The sequence below is a fragment of the Octodon degus genome, unplaced genomic scaffold (genome assembly GCF_000260255.1).
Source record: "Octodon degus isolate 3935 unplaced genomic scaffold, OctDeg1.0 scaffold00213, whole genome shotgun sequence".
NCBI lineage: Eukaryota > Metazoa > Chordata > Mammalia > Rodentia > Octodontidae > Octodon > Octodon degus.
The window spans coordinates 1954240-1963364 of record NW_004524789.1 but is presented as its reverse complement, the minus strand read 5'-3'; the positions used below and the strand labels follow the sequence as shown (position 1 = coordinate 1963364).

Sequence of the window (9125 nt, the reverse complement as noted above, 5' to 3'; positions counted from 1 at the left end):
ACGATGGTCCCTCCGGAGTACCTCCATGATGCACACCTCTACCCCACAGGCCCTGAGGATGGGTAGAGACATCACCACGCCACATTCTAGGATGTCCATCTCCCTTGCCGGTGTCAGTGATGAAGTTAGAGATGGGTGCTGTTTGGACCATAATGATTTTTTTCACCAAAATGTGGGTTGAGGAGGAAGAAGACCCACAAACTATGTCACCTCAATGGGAATTGGAAGAAAGCTTTCAGGTCTCTGAGAGAGACAACAAATATGAATTCCTAATCCGTGCATCACATCTGCATCAGGACAGCCTAAGGTGCTTTGTCTAGAAGATCCATCCACCCACCGCAGAGCTGCAGGCCTCTGGAGAAAGTTTTATTGTGCCAATGGCCACATGTTTCAGGCCAAACGTTTCTGCAGGTGTGCTCACTGTGCCTTCTGCACAGACCGTGTCAGGGGATTGGGACACTTGGTGTACAAGTGCATGGAATGTAAGATCTTGGTGCACAAGAGGTGCCGCCCACTGGTCACAACTGAATGTGGGCAGCATTTCTCACCACCGACCCCGTGACACCAATTTTAGACCCCACCCATGACCACCCACCACTTCAGACCCCACACAGACCTTAAGCCCATCTCATCCTTCAAGTCACTACATCTGTGAACAACTTACTAAAGATGAAGAGGTGAAGAACACCAGGGCACGTGGCCAAGCTCCATCTAGGCTGGGTCCCCAGGATTTCAACTTCCTCCGGGTGATAGGGAGAGGAAGTTACGCAAAAGTGCTCTCGGTTCAACTGAAAAAACACAGATCGAAAGTTCTCAGTGAAAGTGGTGGGAAAAGATTGTGCCAACTATCGTCGATAGACAGCAGCACGTGTTGCAGTGGGCATCAAGTCACCTTTCCTTGTTGGGCTGCATTCTTGCTCTCATGCAGAAAGCAGAGTGCTTTTTGTCTTAGACTGTGGGAGTAGAGATCTCCTGTTGTACATGCAGCACTATGGAATACTTCCTGAGCCATAAGCCAGGTTTTACGCTGCAGAGATCAGCTTAGCACTCAACTACCTTCACCAGTGAGGGCTCCTCTGCAGAAACCTGAAATTGGACAGTTTATTATACTCGATTCAGAAGGCCACAGCAAGCCCACTGACTACTGCGTCTGTAAGGAAGGATTGGGGCCAGATGTGATGGGCACATTTTGTGGCACAGCTAGTTACCTGGCTCCTGAAATGGTCAGAGGAGAAGATTATGATTTCAGAGTGGACTGGTGAAGTCTTGGAGTGATCCTGTATGAAATGACGGCCAGAGAGTTTCCCTTTCCTGTCAGTGAGAGCCCTGATGTCCGTGATGAAGAGGCAGTCACTTATCTCCTCCAGCCTACCACGGAAAACAGTATTCGTGTTCCACGTTATCTGTCTATAGAAACTGCAAGTGTCCTGCAGGGTTTTCTGAAGAAGGACCCAAAGGAGAGATGGGGTTGGCATCCCCAAAAGGCGTTTTTGGACATTCAGCACCACCCATTCTTTCAGAATGTGGACTGGGACCTGATGGAGCGGAAATGGGCCGTGCCTCCCTTTAAACCAAATATTTCTAGAGAATTTGGTTTGGACAACTTTGGTCCACAGTTTCCTAAAAAGCCTGTCCACCTCACTGTGGAAGATAAGGATGTTGTGAGGAAGATGGAATATGAATTTATGGGTTTTGAGTACAGCAATCCTCTTGCAATGTGTGAGGAAGACTGGGTCTGACCCTCATTATCCATCCGTGCATGGTGCTTACGTTGCATGGACAGAAAGACCTGTGACTAGCCTGGATTCCGTGGACCACCTCAGAATTTCTAGAGGCTAATTTTAATTTCATGTTTGAACTTAAATTTAGATATATTACTTGATTCTTACAGTTTATGATAGAGAGTACTGAATTGTTGTTGTTGACAGACTTGGTGTTTATGATTTCGCTTAAATAACGATGAGGCGATTGTTTGGTACACACGTTCCATTTGTTTTGTACACACGTTCCATTTGTTGAGTGGAGACAGAATCTATGGGATTTTCCTTGCTACTTCTTGTTATAATACAGGAAAATAATTTGTCTTTTCAGTAGAATTTCCTTGCCATGTTTTTTTCTACCAAACTGTCTTATCTGTATTTTTGGCACCCAGTTAATGTGGTCTTCAGGGAAATCCATAAGACAGTAATTTTGAATACTTGTGCAGAACACACATAGATCACAGTTTTGCCCCCTTAGTTAAGTAGTTACTTCTCTTATTCTATAGATGGTAGAACGATGAGTCATAACTCTCAACTTCTGTTTTCAAGATTTTCAATGATATAAGTAAATTACTTTTATAATACAAAAATAAATCTTCCTTAGAAGTTAGAAATAAGGGAATAAATCAAAGACCAGCTGGAGCTCCCAATATAATATTGAAAACAAGTGATAGATACATTTGTCCTTGAAGTTTATTTCATAGTTATTAGAACTGTGATTGAATAACCTAAAAGAAAAAAAAAATCAATGATCTGTTTTCTTTCCAGGGAACTGGACCATGAGTCACAGGGCTAGGTGTCAAGCCTGATTGGTGCAGGCAGCTAGACTAGATAGAAATAGTCTAAGTAGTAAGACAGGGTCAGGCCCTCAGAAGGAGCCAGTATGAAAGACGAGAACTTGCAACTGAGAGAGAAACTGATGCTCCCACTATGGCCCAGACTGCAAGACAAAAGATCAAACAAATACTTACCTCCCTAAAGATAAGCATCCTGGATTGATATTTACCTCGAGGAAGCCAGGAAGAGTCGCTCACCCAACCCGCTTCAGGGTGAGCCTCTGTTCTGTATTCATGCCCACTTGCTACATGACCCGCTTTTTCATTTGGTCTGGATTTAATCAATTTTACCTGAACAGTTGTGCAGTAATCTTATTGATTGCCCACATTTTTATCCTGCCTCATGCTCACCTAGAGAGTTTCTATGTTTTCCACCATAGACCCACATTCTGTTATGGTTTTGCTTTATGAAAATCCCTAGGAAGTGCAGATCCATGGGCAACCCACTCAGGTCCCCTTCTGTCCTTCTCTAGGACAGAAGCTTTCTTTTCCCAATAAATGAATTCTGCTCTTAACCTCCATTGCCCCTAAAATTCATTCTTCAGTTTTAGAGAACATGAACTTGTCCAGGTATCTTTCAGGGCTGGGAATCTCATTTCCCGCCATCATTACGGTTAGGGGTATTAAGTCAGCGACAACAGCCCTGACACCCACGTGTGACTTCATTTTTATTGTTGTGGCTTTGCTTTCCTGCAGTGTAGAGGAAGTTAGAGGAATACCATTTTAACACTGCGTTAATTGGAAGTGAAACTTGACAGGTCTTAGCAGCAGTGATGATGCTGGCTGTGGTGGCAGCTGCACAGCAGAAAAGCAGCAATGTAGGAGGAGTCTTTAGTAGCGCTGAAGACTCAGAGAGCATTGCAGGCAGGGAGAAGGGTAGACGCTCTGACCTGAGACAGGGAGGATGAGCCCTTAGGGACTTTGGCTAGTGGCGGAGTCTGAGGGGCGGATTCAGTGACACACGGGGACTGACTGGAGGCTCCCTTGTGTGGCAGAAAGGTAAAAGGAAGTTCTATGCAGGGCTGGAGTGGGGAAGGAGGAGGCAGCGGTCACTGGGGAGATAAACTGCTGTTTGGGGATTCAGCTATGTTGGATCAGGGCTGTGATCATTTAGCAGTCTGTACTCTAGCCATGACCTATCAAAACTAGCACTTAAAAATGCGTAAGACTTTTGGGCCAGCCAGATAGCTCAGTGTGCTAAAGTGCCTACTTAGACAGCCACAAGGAGCAAGGTTTGATCCTCAGGGTGCTGTGTGGGCTCTACCCCCAGGGCGGGATGAGAGGGTGACTGCCACTAGGTGCGCTAGCACACGCCTATAATCTCAGCACGCGGGAGGCTGGAAACAGGAGGGTCACTAAAGTCAGATCTGTGCAGTGAGACCCTGTAGACCCTGTACTAAAGATAAAAAGAAATTCATCATAAGATTTTTTTTTTGTTTTTATATTAGCATTCAGAGGTAGAGTAAGGAGGATGAGAAGGCATGTGGGTATGTCTTATACATTTGTGCATGTAGAAGTCCAACTTTGTATATGACTTAGTCTTGACTTAAACCTTAAACTTCTACAGTCTAATTTTTGTATGAATCATTTTGTATAATCATAACATAAAATAAATATTTGGAGTTTTAAAATTAGTAGCTTTCACACATTTTTATTCAGTTCAGAATATTTTCACTGGTCTCCCCTCCCCAGGATGGAATGAATTATTATTAAGTTATAGCATTAAATGAACACATACGTGAGAAAGTCAATGTCTTTTGAAAGACTGATTTGCTGATCTTAATGAAATTCAAAATAGATTTCTGGGGCTGGGGAGATAGCTCAGTGGAGTAAGTGCTTGCTTGGTAAGCACAAGATCCTGGTTCGATACCTGATGCCACCAAAAAAATAAAAAATAAACAAAATTGACCTCTTCTAATGTTAATCTGAATACAGATTTTTTTTTTTAATGGTACTGATATGGGGAGAAAAACTGATCTCGGGGGGTGACCTTCAAATGAGGGAAAAATGGTCTCCCCACCTGACCTTCACAAGTTCGTGCTCTCTAAAACCAAAGAATGAATGTTAGGAGCAAATGGAGGTTACGAGCAGAATATATTTATTGAGGGAAAGAAAGCTCTTATCCAAGAGGGACAGGAGGGGGGCCCGAGCTGGTGGTCCCCAAGAAGATCTCTTCCAGGGACTTTTATAGAGTAAAGCCATGTGGTGAGGCAGGTCTAAGATGGTGAGAAGGCATGGGAACTCACTTAGGTGGGCATGAGGTGGGACAAAACTGTAGTCAACCAATGAGGTTAGAAGCATCATTGCTCAGGTAAAGGACCAAATGGGGCGGGGAAGCGTATACAGGGTCTCTTCCTGTTAGGGGTTGGTTGGGCTAGTACTCATTTGGGCTCTTTCAAGGTGATTGATACCTATTTAGAATAGCAATCCCTGATGCCCATCCCTAGGAAAATATGTAGTTATGTTTCCTCTTTTTGTCTTGGTCTTGAGGTGTGGCCCATATGGGAGTGTCTGTCTCTTCCAAGTTGCAAGGTCACCTTGTCTTCCACCTTGTCTCCTTGAGGGCCTGACTCTGTCTAACTGCCTATAATATTTCTGTCTAATTTGGCTGCCTGCAACACTACAGGGGTTGAACTCAGGACCGTGCACTTACCAGGCAAGCACTTATTCCACTGAGCTATCTCCCCAGCCCTAGAATATTTTTTTTCTGATGTTAGTTTTGGAACTCTTTTCTCTAGTTAAATTTTTCTCCTTTTTCTAACACCTGTAGTATTTTTAAATTAAAACATGTTACAATGGAATTTTCCTTAATTCAGTATGACAAATATACATATCTCTTAATAGTGATATAGGAGTATAAAATTCCCAACCTGGAAGATAGCTGGGCCGAGTTCATGTTCTCTAAAACTGAAAAATGAGGTTTAGGCACAACAGAGATTAAGAACAGAATATATTTATTGGGGGAATGAAATCTCCTGTATGAGAGAGGGGTAGAAATGGAACCTGAATAGGCTGCCTTAATTTGCCTTTTCTAGGTTTTTTTATAGAGCAAAACCATGTGGTGAGGAAGATCTAAGGTGGAAAATGTGGGAACTAACACATAAGGTGAGAAGAAACTATGGTCCCCCCCCAACAAGATTAATTTCTCAGGTAAAATTGACTGAATCCAGAACCAAATGGGGAAGCGAGTCATGTCACAAGCAGGCATAAATACAGAACAGGACCTTACCCTGAAGGGGGTTGGGTGAGAAACTCTTTCTGGCATTTTCAAGGTGATTGATACCTATTTTGAATATCAATCCCTGATGCCCACCCCTAGGGAGGTAAGTGGCTACGTTTGTTTAATCTTTTTTCCTGAGGGCTGGCCCAGAGCAGGAATGTCCATCTCTCTCACAGTTGCAAGACATCTTCCATGCTGCGTCCTTGAGGGCCTGGCCCTGTGTGTCTGCCAAGAATATTTCTATCTAACTCAGCAGCCTACAACAAAAGGTTCAAAATGTTTGCAAACAACTTGACAGCATCTCAAAACAAAGTTAACAAATCCTTTTTTAAAAAAAAATAATACTGAATTATGATTAAATTCACAGCGTTTGGTATCCTATTAAAAATTACAAGGCATTCAAGCAAGTCAGAAAATATAACAAGTACCCAATGACCAGGAGGAAAATTATTTGGTGACAATTGACTAACAAATGACACAGATGACAAAATCAGTAAAACACAGAAACAGCTGCTACAATAACCTAATTCATACTTTCACAGAGGCCCAGGAAAAATAAACAGGTTGGGCTGGGGAGATAGTTCAGTGGTCTATGCACCCGCCTGGCAAGTGCGAGGACCCCAGTTCGATCGCTGACATTGCATGACATGCCAGCCCTGTGCTAGGCCAGCCACCAAAACCAGGCCTGGTGGCACATGTCTGTAATACCCACCCTGGAGAGGCTGAGACGGAGGGACCACTAGGAGTCCGAGCTGCATAGCAAGACCCTGTACCAAATACATGAATTATAAATAAATAAATTATTTTTAAAAATTTTAAAAAGAAAAACATAAGCATGTTAAGGACAGACATAAGATATTTTAAAAGATTAAAATAAAAAATCTAGAAAAATAAGACCTGTAAAAAAAGTTATATAGCATAATATAAATCAATGTCTGGAGACTGGAAAAACTTGTAACCAGGGACTATGAGAAGGCTAGACAACTAGCCCTGGTACTTCTTATGTCTTGAGCAAATTAAGCAATCACAATACCGTGCTTATTTTCTGTTTCTTTGCCACAGCTGTAATTATTTACGTGTGTATGTGTGTGTGTGCATGTGTGTGCGCTTTGCATTCCCCTTCATCATTCACTTTACAATTAGGTTTTCCAGCAACAGCAGCAGCAACAACCCAGCAGAGAAGCAGAAGAAAGGGGAAGGGAAGCCTTCATCAACTCTGAAGACACGGAGAGGATCATGGGCAGGGAGTCGGGCAGGTCCTCTGCCCTGAGACGGGAGGATGAGACTCTGGGCTTCCGTTAGGGGCGGAGTTTGAGGGCAGGCTCAGGGACACTCAGCAGCTGACTGGAGGCTCCCGTGAGTGGGCAAAAAGGTAAAAGGACATTGTGCCCAGGGCTGCAGTGGGGAAGGAGGAGGAAGTGGTCGCTGGGGAGGCTGCTGTTTTGGGGTTCAGTCATGTTGGATCAGGGCCGTGATAATTTAGTGGTCTGTGCTCAGGCCAGAACCATTCATTTACCAAGAGTAATTAGTGATAATTGAGCAAAGAAAAAAGTCTTTTTTTCACCTTCAGGAAACCAAATTTAATTTATAATGAGTTTAAAAAACACAAGACACAAGCAACAGCAAGTGCAACACTCCCTAAGAAAAACCTAGCAAATGCAAAGACATGACAATAAAACTGTTCAACACTAGAGACAGAAACAGACCGAAAGAACACCAGTGAGATGGGGTGAGACAGCATCAGGCAGCCTTGTGTGCACGCAGTCGCAGGCACCTTACGGCAGGAAGAAAACGGGCAAGCCTCCCAGGTATTACGTAAAAGTGTAGAAAGACAGGCGTGATTACGACACACACACTGCCAGCTCAGTAGACATTAGCAGCGTTGCAACAAACACGAAGGGGATTCTTTGGTTTCAGCTGCATTGAGCAACAGTGCTCATTAAGTCTTCTCAAATCTCTAAACATCTTCCTTAGTTGATATTTTTTAAATGAAGATCCTGCTTTTAAAAAGCAAATAGAGGGGCGGGGGAGATGGCTCAGTGGAATAAGCGCTTCCCTGGCAAGCGCAAGGGCCTGAGTTCAATCCCCGGTTCCGAAAACAAAATTAAAAAAGCAGATAGAAAGGAGAGGAAGAAAAGTAAGTAGTACTAGCAAAAGGCAACATTTCTGAGCCTAGAGAAATGTTCTTCTTGTTGGGGCTCAAGCGCTTGATCCATTTCTCTTTCTCACTTCATACACAATTATCCTACAAATATCAACTGCATAAGATGTTTAGAGCTTTGAGAAGATAAGAATGGTCACTGGCACTCAATACAGCTAAAATGGAAGTAGTGCTACCGGCCGCTGAGTTAGACAGAAATATCGTAGGCAGCCAGACAGGACGAGGCCCCCGAGGAAGATCAGGTACCTTGCAACTGTGGGAGGAGCAGACAGCCTCTGAGGGCCGGACCCCAAGACAAAAGACAAGACAAGTGTACCCACGTATTTCCTAAGGTTAAACAGCAAGGACTGATATTCTTTTTTTTTTTTTTTTTCGGAACCAGAGATTGAACTCAGCCCCTTGCACTTGCCAGGCAGGCAAGCACTTACTCTACTGAGCCATCTCCCCGGCCCCTGATATTCTAAATAGGTGTGGATCACCTTGAGGAAGCCGGGCGGAGTCACTAACTCAACCTCCTACAAAAAGTCCCTGCTCTGTAGCCATTCCTTCTTGCTACATGACCAGATGCCCCACTGAAGCCTCATTTAATCAATTTTACCTGAGCAATTAGACTCAGAATCTTATCGGTTGACCATAGCTTTGTCCCAACTCGAGCCCACCTTGGGATTTCCCATTCTTCCCACCTCCTGTCCGGGATTTGCTCTAGAAAAGTCCTTAGGAAAGGCAAGATCCTTGGCAACCAACTCAGGACTCTTTCTGTGTCTGTCAGTCAGAAGCTTTCTTTCCCCCAATAACTATATTTTACTCTTAACCTCATTGTCCTAAAATTCATTCTTTGATTTTAGAGAACATGAACTCTTATCAGATAGCAGGCTGGAGGTTTATTTCCCTCACATCAGTAGGAGGGGAGAAGCCAAGGCCCTTCCTGTCTCTGAGGTACTGTACTCGGGGCATTTGTTCTCGCTCTTTTCTTGTGGTAGTAACTCTGAACATCTGTGACCTTTCAGAGCTCCCCATCTTGACCCAATTTCCTCTATTCAGCTAGACTAACCTTTGACAAACTTTCCTTCTTGGTCAGTATATTACCCTGCTACACTCCCCCAGGGGTTAATTCCCAGTACCTTGGTAACTTCCTCTTCAGTTACTGC

At 43.8% G+C, this 9125-nt stretch overlaps 1 pseudogene; it reads left to right on the top strand.

Annotated features, from left to right (window-relative positions):
• Positions 1 to 1286: 1286 nt before the first annotated feature.
• The window catches only part of LOC101571431, a 35363-nt pseudogene continuing 27524 nt past the window's right edge, over positions 1287 to 9125 (top strand).